This window comes from Phragmites australis, chromosome 8 (genome assembly GCF_958298935.1).
Source record: "Phragmites australis chromosome 8, lpPhrAust1.1, whole genome shotgun sequence".
Classification (NCBI taxonomy): Eukaryota; Viridiplantae; Streptophyta; class Magnoliopsida; order Poales; family Poaceae; genus Phragmites; species Phragmites australis.
Genome location: NC_084928.1, coordinates 37153864 through 37170418, shown reverse-complemented (window position 1 = coordinate 37170418; position 16555 = coordinate 37153864). Strand labels below are relative to the sequence as shown.

The following is a 16555-nucleotide window of genomic DNA, read 5'->3' as shown; positions in this document are numbered from 1 at the left end:
ATGGAAAAGTTACACTAATTCTACTCTACAGGGGCTTTTTTGAAAGATTGCATGGACTAAATTGTAAAAATAGAAAGGTCTAGGGGCTTATGTGTAAAGTTCAGGGACCTAACCATAATTATCCTAAAATTTAGGGGTCTAAATGCAATTATCCTAAAGTCCAGGGGCCTAATTGCAATTATCCTAAAGTCCAGTGGCCTAATTGCAATTATTCAGAACTATCTAAGGGCTTTTATGTGAAAACAGTGAAGCCTAGTGGTCTATCTGTAAATTTCCCTAATTTCATAGAATAGATTGAATTATTTTTATACTGAAAATCCTATTTAATGCGCAAGGCTGACGGGGCAGCTGACTGGGCTCCAGGGCTGACATGGCTCTGCCATGTAGGACAGGAACGCCCACGTGGCGCGCTGACTGGATTAAAGGGGACACGTGGCACAATCTGGGCGGCTAGCGAAGGGGTATTATTGCGATCTAATCGGGGCATTCAAAATAGATCCGACGGCCGAGGTTGATTGGGGGAAAAACAGGCCGACGGCGATCGAAAAACGGTGGCGCCGCCTCGGATCTCGCCGGAGGTTCGCCGGAGACATGCGATCTAGCGCTACCGGCCGCCAAACTCTTCGGGAAAAGGCGCAAACGAACGGGGAGAGCACGGGGAACTCACAGGGAGCTTTGTCGACGGCCGGGGAGCCTCTAGTGGCGGTCGGCAACGGCAATGGCGGGTGGCGGCGCTCGGAACTCGACGGGGACCCGGCTGCGACGGCGGAGAAGCGAAATCGATGGGCGCAGAAGCTTCTTGGGAGACATATGGTGCCGGAGGGGGGGTTTGTTGGCCGCGGGGATCTTCGGGCGCTGCTAGCGACGGTGAGGGGCGGCGGCGCTTACCGGCGAGCGGAGAGAGCTTGATTCCGACGACGGAGGAGCTTCGGCGAGCAGCAAAATGGACTCCCCACGGCTTGGCGAAGCTGGCGACGAGCTTGGACGCGAGGGGGAAAGCTCAACGCGGCGGATTGGGCTCAGCGACGGCGGCGGCTATGGCGCTGCTCAGTGCGGTGAAGGGGGGGGGGGGAAGAAAAGGCGGCGCTACAGGGCTTTATAGGCGAGGCAGGCACGTTGGTTGCACAAGCGCGGGCGCGAAGGACGGGCGGCGCAGCGGATTTGGAGCGGCGGTTGCGCAGGTGCGGACTCGGCGCGGGCGATGCGGGCACGGCGGGGACGACGGAGCTGATGGGCGGGCCCCTCTGGTCAGCGGCGCATGCGCGCGTTGGGTCGAAATCAGGCGGAAGCTGGGCTGGGCCGAGGCGATTTTAAACGGGCGTCACAAACCTACCCCCCTAGGATGAATCTCGTCCTCGAGATTCGGAAAGATCGGGAAAGAGGCCGGGAAACTCTGCTTTAAGATCATCTTCTCTTTCCCAGGTAGCTTCTGCTTCTAAGTGATATTTCCATTGTACTTTACACATTCGGAGCCTTTTATTCCGGGTAACACGTTCAGATGTTTCGAGAATCTTGACCGGGTATTCTGAATAGGACAGATCTTCCTGAATATTCAGTTCCTCCATGGGCAACTGCTCTTCCGGGACTCTCAGGCATTTCTTCAGTTGCGAGATATGAAAGACATTGTGCACACCTGAGAGCTGAAGTGGTAGATTCAGTTGATAGGCCACTTCCTCTCTCCTTTCCAATATTTGGAAGGGTCCAATGTATCGAGGTGCTAGCTTACCCTTGACTTTGAATCTGCGAAGACCTCTGATCGGAGAAACCTAAGATACACGAAGTCTCCCACCACAAAGATCATCTCTCGACGTCGATTGTCGACATAACTCTTTTGCCTAGATTGTGCGGTCCGCAAGTTGTCCCAAATTTCCTGTACTTGCCTTTCTGCATCCCTTAAGACTTCCGGGCCAAACATTTGGCTCTCCCCGGTTTGATTCCAAAATAGTGGGGTCCTGCATTTTCTCTCGTATAGTGCCTCAAAAGGGGCCATCTTCAGGCTGGCTTGGTAACTATTATTATATAAGAATCCTGCATAAGGGAGGTTCTTATCCCAACTCTTCCCGTTCTTCAAGGCGCATGCCCTCAGCATATCCTCTAGAATCTGGTTGGTTCTTTCTGTCTGCCCATCGGTCTGTGGATGGTAGGCAGAGCTAAAGTCCAATCTGGTGTCCATAGACTTATGCAGTCGTTGCCAAAATCGTGAGGTGAACTGGGTACCACGATCAGATACTATCCTCTTGGGTACTCCATGCAAACACATGATTCTAGACATGTACAATTCTGCGAGCTTTTGCCCCTTGTACGTCTCCTTGACTGGTATAAAGTGAGCGACCTTTGTTAGCCGGTCCACTATAACCCATATAGAATCGTACCCGAATTGGGTTCGGGGTAATCCCACTATAAAATCCATACCGATCTCCTCCCACTTCCATTCTGGTACTCTTAATGGTTGGAGTAACCCGGCAGGCCTCTGATGTTCAGCTTTGACTCACTGGCAGGTATCACACAGGGCCACATATTCTGCTACTTCACGTTTCATTCCGTACCACCAATATTGATCCTTGAGGTCAATCTTAATGCTTCCTGGGTGAATAGAATAGGCTGAGTCATGGGCTTCTCTTAAAATTGTTTCTCGAATAGCTTTAATATTCGGAACACATATCCTTCCCTTGTACCACACCACTCCCTGCTCATCCTCCGTAAATCCTGGGGCCTTGTCCCTTTTAATCAGTTGTTTGATCTCCAAATTTTTCTCGTCTTCCTTTTGACCTCTTCTTATGTCCTGGTCTAGTGTAGAATCCATTTCCATCACAACTGCTTCTGTGTTAGACACAATACCCAAGTTAAGTTTTTCAAACTCGCTACACAGTCCAGGCTGCCTTTCCCGTAGGGTCATCATCCTAACATAAGCCTTTCTGCTCAGGGCGTCTGCTACCACATTTACCTTTTCTGGGTGATAGTTGATTCCCAAGTTGTAATCCTTAATAAGTTCCAACCATCTACGCTGTCTAAGGTTGAGGTCAGGTTAGGTGAAGATATACTTCAGACTTTTATGATCAGAGAAGATCTCACACCTCTGCCCGATCAGATAGTGTCTCCAAATCTTGAGTGCATGAACCACAGCTGCTAGTTCCAAATCATGGGTAGGGTAGTTCTCCTCGTGCTTCCTCAGTTGCCTTGAGGCATAGGCTATTACATGGCCCTCTTGCATTAGCACACACCCTAACCCTTGCCGCAAGGCATCACAGTATACCGAGAATGACTTCTGGGTGTCGGGCATAATTAACACTGGGGCAGTGGTTAGTCTCTTCTTAAGTTTACTGAAGCTGGCCTCTCGTGCAGTGGCCCATTTGAATTCCTTTCCTTTCTCCAACAACTCCGTCATTGGTTTGGCGGTCTTGGAGAATCCTTCTATGAAACGGCGATAGTATCCCGCCAAACCCAAAAAGCTCCGAATCTCCGAGACGGTCTGTGATGACTTCCAATTTAGAACTTCTGTTACCTTATTAGGGTCCACGGCTACTCCTCCTGACGAGATGATATGTCCCAAGAAGGACACTTCTGTCAACCAAAACTCACATTTACTCATCTTGGTATATAACTGATTCTCCCTGAGTTTCTGCAGGACCATTCTCAAGTGCTCCTCGTGTTCCTTCTCGTTCTTCGAGAAGACCAGGATATCATCGATGAACACCACCACAAAATTGTCCAGATAATCCATGAAAATCTTATTCATGAGATACATGAAGTAGGCTGGAGCGTTGATCAATCCAAAAGACATCACCGTAAACTCGTACAGACCATATCGGGTGACCAAGTGTTGGAGCAGAATACTTGATGGCGCCTACTACTGCTTTGGATCGAAGCATGCGCTCGGCGCTCAGCCAAGGAAGGGGATCGAAGCGAGCGCCTGGCGCAGCAAAACACGAGATTTTGGGATCCAATGCTAGCCGGAAATAGCCGGTTAATAGATTATTTAATCTCTTAATTACTTTCTGTCTAAAAAATCAACAGCCTAGATTTATTACACCTCTTACCTCTTAGAGGTATGCGGGTGTACCGTAAAAGACCCCACTATTTAAACCTGTTGCAGAGAGTAGAGACATCTCTCCAGATTTACATCATCTTATGATCAAGTAATTTCTGTAATTTTAATTTGGTCAAGATTTTCTTTTGTGCTTTCTGAATTGTTTAATTTGTTTGTTTGTTTACCTTTGATGAAGTATTCAGGTAAAGTTGTTCTTGACAGTACATTTCATCATGAGAGAATGATTTTTTTCTTTTTATGGATGCGTTCTGTTCTTGAGCAGAATGCAGTGGCTGCACTTTAGTACACTACAATGCTCATCATATGACGTACTGCCATGAACTATTCATCACAGGGCATGTTCCATGGAATTTGAAAGGCATCTGCAGGGCATCTCAGTTACCTGGAAGTAGGTCATCATCTCTGTACAAAGTGTCGCACTTTGTCATCGTTCTACTCCAAAGTAAACTTTGTTTCATTAGTATTATTCGTTCATAATCCTTTTCGTTTCTTTCTGTGGCGCGAATGTATTGTCTAGGTGTTGTCTAGTCATTAGTTCTTCTTTGTTTCATAATCTTTTTCGTTTCTTTGTTTCCTGTCGGTTCGGCTTTGTATTCGGACTTTTTCTCTTCTTAATATAGTGACTCACAGTCCTCTACATGTTTGGAAAAAAAAATAATCTTTTTCGTTTTTCACTTAGCTGGGTAGTTCAAACAGACACTTTTACAGTACTAAAATTTCCATGTTAAACAACACCGCGTGCTCGCAAGGGAATTAATCAGCACAATTTGATTGCCTTCACCACAAAATGCTTTGGCCTTTGAGCCACTTAAATTGCATATAGTACTAATTGATCAATAGAAACCAACGTTAGATCCACTAAAAATTGCATAGAAGACTAATTGAAAATTGTAGCAAAGCAACTACAACTAAAACCAAGGTAAGTTAGTCTGAACATGGAAAGGCATGTTCTTTGATCGATTGGCAGCACTCCAGCCTCCTTTTCAAACGAAAGAAAGGCATGTTCTTGTGATTCCAATCATGTTAAGGGAAAACTATCGCAGAGTTGAAAATAGCGGCTGAGGTGTTGTCAGAAAAGGAAAATAGCTGTTCGAGAGAAAAAAAGTCAGGTGCCACAATTCGGTTCGCTTAGGAAGGACAAACAAGGAGTCAAATAATAGGGAATAACATAATAGAAGTAAATAGCCACAAATATGATACTATAATCTTTCTCCAAGCTCAGTTACAAAGAAACATCATGATACTTACATCACAGCACATATGCAAAATGCATAACAACGCTCCAAATCATGGGGATAAAACAACATATATAGCTAACTGGTTCAAAATTCGTGGCAGATATCTAAATATGTTTCTTTTGGATGCACTTGTTTTGCACAAATAAATCTCTAGTGGTGTAACACCCTACTTTACCACTAAGCCTAATTATATGAAAACAGAAAATTTTGACGGCATTTCCTCTATAGGACGGTATAACTGACCAAAAGAGATCACAGGCAGACAGTATATGACATAACCGGCATATATATATATAAACCTTCACGACGCTACCAGCGTCGTACCACGACATAAACCAAGCAAATGACAGACCACCAAAACCACCATTTATAACACCGGTTGAGCTATCAACATGGTGATGAGGTAGTGTGTGCAGCTACCAAGATCCATCCCCAAAATGCACGTCAACATCTAAACATACCTGTAAAGAAAGCACGGGTGAGATTCAAAAATCTCAGCAAGTGAAAGGTACTTTAACAAAAAGCTATTTAGCCACAGTTGAATGTGCTAACAATTCTAAATAGAAACTAGTAATGAAACAGACCGGCAACACTAGGAGAAACAATTATGACTAAGCAAGTCCAACGATAACATTAAAATTTTAACATTCGGTTGGTATAAGCCTTCAGAGCCGCATATATATCTATATACAAGCTAACTAAAGGAAATAAGATTTGATGCGAATGATTCATTGAATTTCATAAAAAAACATAACCATGCACATGATATGCTCTCCTCACCCTTACCCCTCCTCGGGTAACGTAAGGGTGTGCACCGTACCCCTCCTCGGGTGACATACGGTACTGTACCGGTACGGTCGCGGTCAGAAGACGACGACGAACTTCCAATGCATGAGATGTATATGTATGACGTGCTTCAAGCATAACCAACATAACTTCCGGAATATGCTTGAGACTTCAAAAAAAACATTGCATACAACACTAATGAACAACTGCAGAATGGCATATCGTGCCTACTGCACTTCATAAATCAATCATCGAGTAAACTTCTGGAAACGTAAACAACATAGTACACAGCTCAGAATCAGTCATTCAGATTAGATGAATGCACTGTAATTAAAGAATGTAGGCAACCCAATATTAGGTTAAAGCATAGTCATACAATACATTCACTTGCCTTTACCGACGATGAAGAAAATTCGATCAAGAACGTCCGGAAATAGTACCACCTGTACAGGCATACTATTAGAACTAAAACACATTTAAAACACATAAAATATGAAGCGTCAATTCTACGTCTGAAAACGTCACGTATACGCCTACATTCCGAAAAACTGAACAGACAATTGTATCACATGAAATGATACACTATTTTCAATTCAGAGTCGAACTAAAATCTCACTAATTAGACTTCGCTCTGATGATCGAAATAAATACTTTGACTCGGATATCGTATCTTCGAATCAATAATGATTATCGAAACGAAACAGACTATTGATCACATGAAATAATACGACAGGAATTGATTGATTTGATTTAATCAAATCACAAATATCCAGAAATTACTGAGAAATCGCCTTCGAAAGATTGATGACGAATCCGACGAAATCCCGAAATTTCCAACTTTTCCTTTTTTTTTTCTTTTCTCTTTCCTTTTCTCTTTTTTTTTTTCCTTTCTTCCTTCTTCTTCCTGGCTTCTCTCCCGGCCGGCTCTTTTCTTTCTTCTTTCTTCTTTCTTCTTTCTTCTTCTCTTTTTCTTTTCTTTTCTCTTCTCCTTTTTTCTTTTCTCTCTTCTTCCCTGGCTTTCTTCTTTGCTAGTTCTTGCTTGCTTCTTCTGTGCAGCAGCTAGCAGCGACACAGAGAGAGCAACGGCGGCGGCCCGACTCGCAGGCACACGGCGGCTCGCGGCAGCGACGACGGCGCACGACAGCGGCGCGCACTCAGCAGCAGCGCACGGCGGCGAGTGCCAGCGGCGCGCAGCACGAGAAGAGTGTGGATGGTTCAGTACTTATCTCTTCTTTTTTTTTTATTTTTTATTTTAAAAAAACAAACGGTCTAAATTTATTGAGCTCGCTACGGGTCTCAAAGTGTCCGGATCGGACATATGAATAGTAAAATGGGTTCGTCTCGACGAGATGAACGCAACCGCGGTCTCCGATCGTCTATACGAGCCTCGGATCAAAAAGTCAAAAAAAAGTAGTCAAATTCCTTTTATTTTTATTTTTTTTCCTCCAAAAATTTGGTATTACATTCTTCCCCCCTTAAAGGAATTCGTCCCCGAATTCTGCCGCTTCCATAGCAACTATGAAACAGAGGTAAAAATATTTCAAAACTTATGACTCACCAGTCTCAAAGAGCTCAGGATACTTCTTGCGCATTTATTCTTCAAGTTCCCAAGTTGCTTCTCGTTCTGTTTGATTTGTCCAAAGGACTCTCACAAACTGGATAGTCCTCCTCCTCATAACTCGCTCCGAGGAGCCCAGAATACGTATCGGGTGGTACTTTACGGTCAGATCTTTCTCTATCATGATTGATTCCACATCAATTTTATGCTTAGGGTCTCTCAGATATTTTCTTAGCATAGAAACATAGAAGACATTATGTACTCCACTCATTGAGTCTGGTAACTCAAGACGGTATTCCAAACTGCCTACTCGGTCTGTGATTAGAAAAGGACCAATGTATCTCGGGTTAAGCTTCCCAGAGATACCAAAACGTACAACACCTTTGGTTGGCGACACTCTGTGAAGAACATAGTCACAAACTGTAAATTCTAGGTCTCATCTCCGGATATCTGCATAGCTCTTCTGTTGACTTTGAGCAGCCAACATGTTCTGACGTATTTGGTATACCTTCTCTGAGGTTTGCTGGATCAAATTTGGACCAAGTAGTGATCTCTCTCCGACAGAGTCCCAACACAAAGGGGAAACACACATTCGGCCATACAGGGCCTCAAAAGGAGCCATCCGAATACTAGCTTAATAGCTATTATTATAAGCAAACTCTGCTAAAACTGGGATACAAATTTTTAATCCCGATCTGAAATGATCGAATTTGGCACACCATGCAACCTCACTATTTCCCTGATATACAAGGGAGCCAAATCATGTGCCGAACTGGTTGTCTTCATTGGAATGAAATGTGTAGTTTTTTGTAAGCCTATCCACGACAACCCAAATAGCATCTCTGCCTCGAGGTGAATGAGGAAACCCAACAACAAAGTCCATAGTGATATGTTCCTATTTTCATTCTGGAATTTCTAAGGATTGCATTAATCCCGCAGGTCTTTTATGCTCAGCCTTTACCTGTTGGCAGAAACCACAAGCTGCAACATACTTAGCAATATCCACTTTCATCCTTTTCCACCGAAAATTTTGCTTTAGATCTCGATACATTTTGGTTCCCCCCGGATGAATTGTATAAGGAGTCCGGTGAGCTTTTCTCAATATATCCATTTTCACATCTGTCTTCTGTGGTACACAGAGACGTCCTCTAAAACGTATTGCACCATGCTCATCCACACTAAACTCTTTTGATCCTCCTGCTGAAATTCTCTTTCGAACTTCTAAAAGAAGATGATCATGCTGTTGAGCTTCACGTACACGTTCAGGTATAGCAGATTGGATGATCATTTGAGTTTCTATTTGCACAGTGCCAGCAAAACATAAGATATCCCCATCCGATCCAAGTCTGAATATAAAGACATTATTGCTTTAGGTACACCTGTTCTACTAAGGGCGTCAGCTACCACATTTGTCTTTCTGGGATGATACTGAATCGTCAGATCATAGTCTTCGATTAATTCTAACCATCTTCGTTGTCTCAAATTCAGATCTCTTTGAGTGAAAATGTACTTGAGACTCTTATGATCAGTGAAAATATCACATGACTCACCATACAGGTAATGCCTCCAACTCTTCAAGGCAAAAACCACTACAGCCAATTCTAAATCATGAGTGGGATAATTCTGTTCATGAGTTTTCAATTGTCTAGAAGCATATGCAATTACCCGACCTTCTTGCATAAGGACACAGCCAAGTCTAATTCGAGAAACATCAGTGTAAACTATGAAACGCTTACCACTCTCGAGCAAAGCCAAAATAGGAACGTTCACCAACTTATTCTTTAATGTTTGAAAACTGACCTCACATTCATCAGTCCATACAAATGAAACACACTTCTCGGTAAATCTAATCATAGGCTTTGCAATAAAAGAAAACCTTGTATAAAATGTCGATACTGGCCAGCGAATCCAAGAAAACTTTGAATCTCTGTTACATTGAATGATCTTTATCATTTCGTTGCCTTCTTACTTTTAGAAGGGAAAACGAATCCAAAAACACACAACATTTTTGTTAATACTATACCAGCCAATTATGAGACACTCTCTTCGACTAGTTCTAAAACCAAGGCATTAGTTGTCTAGAAACATCTTAGTGGATGCAATCACACCAAAAATATTGTTTGGCTAACTCCACAAACTCAGGCCAAAACCCCCAATAAGAATATAAACCTTCTTCGCTTCAACTTCAACTCTTTCACAGGGAGGATCAATTTAAAACCTTTATGGTTCAGGATTAAAGAAACATCAACACTTCACCTTTTCTACCAACATCACTAACTCCAAAAATACGAGTGCGGGTAAATCTACACAAGAGACAGTCACAACGTTAAGATATAAACCTCCAGTTGGTTATTCTCATCCCGATATATCACCAAGTCTAGAAGGGGTGAACAGGAGATTACAACCACTTGCCTAACTCAATCCTTCCAAACATCGGACGACTCATCCTTCATGGTACAAGTTTAGACTTGCACTTTCCAACTTGAATACCAGAACACTTCCATTCAAAGGCAGTTGGACCAATAGATAAATTGTGTTGACCGGTACGTTCAGAAACATGCCAAACTAGCATACTAAAGAACTTCACATCTTGCTCACGTTCCCAGGCCAGTCATACTATCGGTAACCACACCACAACTTCTTCAAAGTAGAATTGCATGCAAAGACACATCCTCCTCGAAAGTTGAAAAGACATCAGTTAATCTAGCCGACAAGATAATCACTGCGGAATGCTCATGAAGAGGGTTGAAAATATGACTTCTACAAACTCAACCTTGTTAATCCAACTCCAATTTAGTTTAGAAAACACCATTTGCAACACCAGTTTACCGTCAACGGGTTGAGCGTTAGTATACAATGCTTCTCTCCGGGTCCTTAGAAGGCATACCCTCTCCTAAACAACAACAAAACTACAAAGATACACCCCAATGGTTCATCCTCTTTCACAACACTCCTTTAAACAGGAGAGCAACCCTTAGCTCCCAAACATAACTTTAATCTCAGCACTTAAATTCTGGAATAAACTCCACTATTTACAATGCTCTTCCCTCAAACCGAAGTTTAGATAAAACTGATCTTAAGCTATTCTCAAAACACGTATTGACATCTTAGCGACCAAGTACGTAGAGTATCGCTTTATGTAACAGCAGATATTTACTCCCAATAGGAACAAACTTCCAGTATGCAAACCTACCCAGACACTTCCTGGCTAAAACTTCAGCTTAGAGGATAAACTGGAGCAACAAACACAAACCTGCTCCATTGCGGGAAAATCTTAAGCCAGGATCTAGCCACTTCTTCAGATCCACTCAATTCATGAAATCTAAGAAAGAAAGTCTCAAAGCAAACCACATACCAAAAACCACTCGAAGAATTGCTACAACAGGCTCTAGTGATACCTCCGATTACTTAGCCAGGAAAGATTCAAATAACCCTTATCTTCGGAATCTACTCGGCGAGTAGAATTTATCAGACTCAACTACCAACTCCCATAATGACACGCCAACATAGCACCTCATAATGATGTTATAGGCCACAATTTTTCCGACAACCTCTAAACAACACCAACGCCCTAGGCGTCACTCCACTAGCGTCACTATGACGCGAATCAGTCGCTGCAACGCAATCGATGACTCCAACTCCCATAGCCAGTGGACTCTTCCACAAAGGCTAACTTAACAAAATAACTACCTCAAATAATTATTTCAAAACATGCATAGATATTCCAACCATAAAAGATTACTCTCAGATATTAAAGAAACCGACACATAAGGTATGTAAACATTTCAAATTAAACACGAGGTGTTAACTAATCCTCAAAACATCAACAACTAGGGTACAAGTCTAGCAAAAGATTAGAAAAACTCCCAGACCCCTATTAGGATCTCACTATCAACACATTTTCACACAATCGGCAAAAAGATTGCCCCGACTCCATGGGGAAAAGAAATCCTACACCATTCTAATGGTTAGGTTGAAAACATTATCACCTTATCTTATATGGTAAGGCACACATCGATCCATTTATCCGACATTTCGAGAACGAATAGTTAGGGTCAACGACATGGGGGCCAGTCCATCTCGTACCCAAAATATTCGCTCTGTATGTGGATAGTTGGATCGCAAACCTAACTCTTGGTCAACCTCACCTGACAATACAGAAAAGGCATCATGGGGGCCCTCCACTTAACCCATCTGCAGTGCCATACAATAGTTATGCTATTGATCCTCTGAAGCTTCTCAGGTTCTAATGACCAAGGTAACCATTTTAACGCCCTGACAATTCCACCGTTCCAACGAAACTGACTCCAACAACTTAACAATATAGATCAATGATAAAACACTAAAGAATATGTGGATTATCAAACAAGTAACTTCAATAATGCTTATTTGAGATAGTGAACATAAGCAAACAAAGATAAGAAAGACGTATGCAATGCAATGCATCCCATACCCATTCTATTTGTGCAAGTGTGTCAGGTTCATCATTCAATTACCTAGGACCTAAAACCTGGCTCTGATACCAAGCTGTAACACCCTACTTTACCACTAAGCCTAATTATATGAAAACAGAAAATTTTGACGGCATTTCCTCTATAGGACGGTATAACTGACCAAAAGAGATCACAGGCAGACAGTATATGACATAACCGGCATATATATATATAAACCTTCACGACGCTACCAGCGTCGTACCACGACATAAACCAAGCAAATGACAGACCACCAAAACCACCATTTATAACACCGGTTGAGCTATCAACATGGTGATGAGGTAGTGTGTGCAGCTACCAAGATCCATCCCCAAAATGCACGTCAACATCTAAACATACCTGTAAAGAAAGCACGGGTGAGATTCAAAAATCTCAGCAAGTGAAAGGTACTTTAACAAAAAGCTATTTAGCCACAGTTGAATGTGCTAACAATTCTAAATAGAAACTAGTAATGAAACAGACCGGCAACACTAGGAGAAACAATTATGACTAAGCAAGTCCAACGATAACATTAAAATTTTAACATTCGGTTGGTATAAGCCTTCAGAGCCGCATATATATCTATATACAAGCTAACTAAAGGAAATAAGATTTGATGCGAATGATTCATTGAATTTCATAAAAAAACATAACCATGCACATGATATGCTCTCCTCACCCTTACCCCTCCTCGGGTAACGTAAGGGTGTGCACCGTACCCCTCCTCGGGTGACATACGGTACTGTACCGGTACGGTCGCGGTCAGAAGACGACGACGAACTTCCAATGCATGAGATGTATATGTATGACGTGCTTCAAGCATAACCAACATAACTTCCGGAATATGCTTGAGACTTCAAAAAAAACATTGCATACAACACTAATGAACAACTGCAGAATGGCATATCGTGCCTACTGCACTTCATAAATCAATCATCGAGTAAACTTCTGGAAACGTAAACAACATAGTACACAGCTCAGAATCAGTCATTCAGATTAGATGAATGCACTGTAATTAAAGAATGTAGGCAACCCAATATTAGGTTAAAGCATAGTCATACAATACATTCACTTGCCTTTACCGACGATGAAGAAAATTCGATCAAGAACGTCCGGAAATAGTACCACCTGTACAGGCATACTATTAGAACTAAAACACATTTAAAACACATAAAATATGAAGCGTCAATTCTACGTCTGAAAACGTCACGTATACGCCTACATTCCGAAAAACTGAACAGACAATTGTATCACATGAAATGATACACTATTTTCAATTCAGAGTCGAACTAAAATCTCACTAATTAGACTTCGCTCTGATGATCGAAATAAATACTTCGACTCGGATATCGTATCTTCGAATCAATAATGATTATCGAAACGAAACAGACTATTGATCACATGAAATAATACGACAGGAATTGATTGATTTGATTTAATCAAATCACAAATATCCAGAAATTACTGAGAAATCGCCTTCGAAAGATTGATGACGAATCCGACGAAATCCCGAAATTTCCAACTTTTCCTTTTTTTTTTTCTTTTCTCTTTCCTTTTCTCTTTTTTTTTTCCTTTCTTCCTTCTTCTTCCTGGCTTCTCTCCCGGCCGGCTCTTTTCTTTCTTCTTTCTTCTTTCTTCTTTCTTCTTCTCTTCTTCTTTTCTTTTCTCTTCTCCTTTTTTCTTTTCTCTCTTCTTCCCTGGCTTTCTTCTTTGCTAGTTCTTGCTTGCTTCTTCTGTGCAGCAGCTAGCAGCGACACAGAGAGAGCAACGGCGGCGGCCCGGCTCGCAGGCACACGGCGGCTCGCGGCAGCGACGACGGCGCACGACAGCGGCGCGCACTCAGCAGCAGCGCACGGCGGCGAGTGCCAGCGGCGCGCAGCACGAGAAGAGTGTGGATGGTTCAGTACTTATCTCTTCTTCTTTTTTTATTTTTTTTTTAAAAAAACAAACGGTCTAAATTTATTGAGCTCGCTACGGGTCTCAAAGTGCCCGGATCGGATATATGAATAGTAAAATGGGTTCGTCTCGACGAGATGAACGCAACCGCGGTCTCCGATCGTCCATACGAGCCTCGGATCAAAAAGTCAAAAAAAAGTAGTCAAATTCCTTTTATTTTTATTTTTTTTTCTCCAAAAATTTGGTATTACAAGTGGTCTTTTGACTGTAACTTACATGTTATATGTTTTAAATTTGTCTGATTATGTCTCAGGATGGGGGGAAATCTTTGTCGAGATGTTCTCTCCATGCCAGTGAGCAATATATTCTACATCTCCATTCCATTTGATCCCATCGCCATTTGTTAGTCTTGGAACAATTCTGCAAGAAAGACGTACACAATCAACCGTCAACAGAAGAAACATGAAAGAATAAATAGTGATATATCAAAGAGAAATTCAACAACTTACATCAGAGCCTATATGGTAATTCAGGCCCTGTGCACCGTAAGAGGGAAATATGTGTGTAATAAACCACCTCCTACAATAGATAGGATACACAGTCAGCATCAGATGCATCAATTGAAGCCATTCAAATCTAAAACGGAGGGATTTAGATAAATGTCGATGTTACAAACCTGCTTAGTAACTTTCCTGATACTTCGGGTTATTGTTAGCTCACTAATTTCTACAGACGGCGTATTTTCATGTCTTTGGTTTCAATAGCTTGGCACCTGGTCATAACCGATGTTAGGATTTATCCATACAAATTAAGAGTACCATGAAAACTTGTACTGCAAACAAAATCTAGTATAGCGTCATAAAGTATATGGCACAATGGTTACTAAACTAACCAAATATTTGCCAAATTCTTTCTGAAACAAAAACACAAAAATGTAAACTTTGTAGTTTGTGCATCCGCGGTGAAGTTTGCAAGGAACACCTTTGAAAAATCTATTGGTTCCCTCAATTTCAGCTAGTCCAAATTTCGTCGTTTAGGCAGAGAAACAATTAATACAATCTAGACGTTGATGCAGCTCGAAGAGGATAATACATATGAACAGATTTATGCAATTGTTGCTGAAACTGCGAAGATTTGAGTTTGGTGGGTACCTTCGTGACGAGCATCTAGATTTTTCTCCTCGAGGCTGTCCAGACGTTGACGCAGGGCTGAAGGAAGCAACTTTATACCAGGACAATCTAGAATTGTAAGAGCACAAAGAGATGAGTATGCTGGTAGCCCATTGGGCAAGGATGTCAGGCTTTCACATTTCCGAAGATCTCCCAAGCATGATTCCAGGGACCTCAACCTCGGGCACTCATAAATAATTAGTGTAATGAGTGCATCCAGCTGGCCTGATAGGACTTCTAGATTGCCGCAATCGCTAATTCGTATATCCTTGAGTGTTAGACTGCTATTATTAGATGGATAGTTATCCTTGCTCTTAGCCATGCATGCTAATGTTTGGATAGTCCTGATCGGTTGATCTCCTTCCTATTTTGCCGAACGTTGTTTCCATGAGTCGGTTTAGATACGGAAGGGAGGCTCGCCCTTATATGTAAACGGTCGATCCTCCGATCAATACAACAACGATTATTATCGTCTATCATGGTATCAGTTTGGCTCGATCCAAACCACCGCTTCCGCATCTTCTAGCTGCGCCGCCCCACCTCATGGCCGACGACGTCGCCCGCCTCACCCTGGAGCAGCGCGTCGCTGCGTTTACTCCCGAAGAGCGCCGCGAGGCTGCTCGCCAAGAAGCTGCGCGCCTGGAGGCCGCGCACATCGAGGCTGAGCGCCTGGAGGCTGAGCGCCTGGAGCAAGAACGTCGTGATGCCAACGCCCGTGCCTTGATCGTTGCCGGTGAGGTTGCTGCGGCCACCGCCGCCCTCCACGCTCAAGCGGCGGCGATTCTCAACGTCAAGTCTCTCGTACCCATCATCCTCGACTTCACGTCGCCCTACTTCAACAGATGGCGCGGTCTCTTCCTCAACACTCTCGAGCGTTATGCGCTCGCCGATCACGTGCTCTCGGACGACGATCGCTCCGACGATGCCTCGTGGAAGCGCATGAACTGCACCGTCCTCTCGTGGCTCTATGGCACTATCACCCCGGAGCTCCTTGAGGTCATCATGAACCGTGAGGAAGGCCCTCCCACCGCTCGCATTGTATGGCTGGGGCTCGAGCAGCAGTTCCTCGGGAACAAGGAGACCCGTGCTCTCCTTCTCGACGCCGAATTTCGCACCTTCATCCAAGGCAGTTTGTCGATCTCCGACTATTGTCACCGTCTTAAATCCATGGCCGACCAACTCGCCGACCTCGGTGAACCTGTTCGTGATCGCACACTGGTTCTCAACGTCCTCCGCGGTCTCAACGATCGGTTCGCCTACATGGGCGCCCTGATCCAGCGTCAACGGCCATTCCCGACGTTCGCCGAGGTGAAGTCTGACCTCCGCCTTGTCGAGATCAACATGAATGCCAAGCAGGGACACTCGCCCCAGGCCCTCGCCGCCTCGGC

At 43.3% G+C, this 16555-nt stretch overlaps 3 long non-coding RNA genes across 3 annotated transcripts; all 3 read right to left on the bottom strand.

Moving 5' to 3' along the window:
• Positions 1-5556: 5556 nt before the first annotated feature.
• LOC133927409 (uncharacterized) lies at positions 5557-7264 on the bottom strand. Its single transcript, XR_009911335.1, has 2 exons — positions 6304-7264; positions 5557-5747 (listed from the first exon to the last, which is right to left on the bottom strand). It is a non-coding gene; the product is annotated as an uncharacterized LOC133927409 (long non-coding RNA).
• Positions 7265-12271: 5007 nt separating this feature from the next.
• On the bottom strand, positions 12272-13979 carry LOC133927408 (uncharacterized). Its single transcript, XR_009911334.1, has 2 exons — positions 13019-13979; positions 12272-12462 (listed from the first exon to the last, which is right to left on the bottom strand). It is a non-coding gene; the product is annotated as an uncharacterized LOC133927408 (long non-coding RNA).
• A 277-nt stretch (positions 13980-14256) lies between these two features.
• LOC133927407 (uncharacterized) lies at positions 14257-15330 on the bottom strand. Its single transcript, XR_009911333.1, has 4 exons — positions 15150-15330; positions 14675-14770; positions 14508-14577; positions 14257-14418 (listed from the first exon to the last, which is right to left on the bottom strand). It is a non-coding gene; the product is annotated as an uncharacterized LOC133927407 (long non-coding RNA).
• Positions 15331-16555: the final 1225 nt, after the last annotated feature.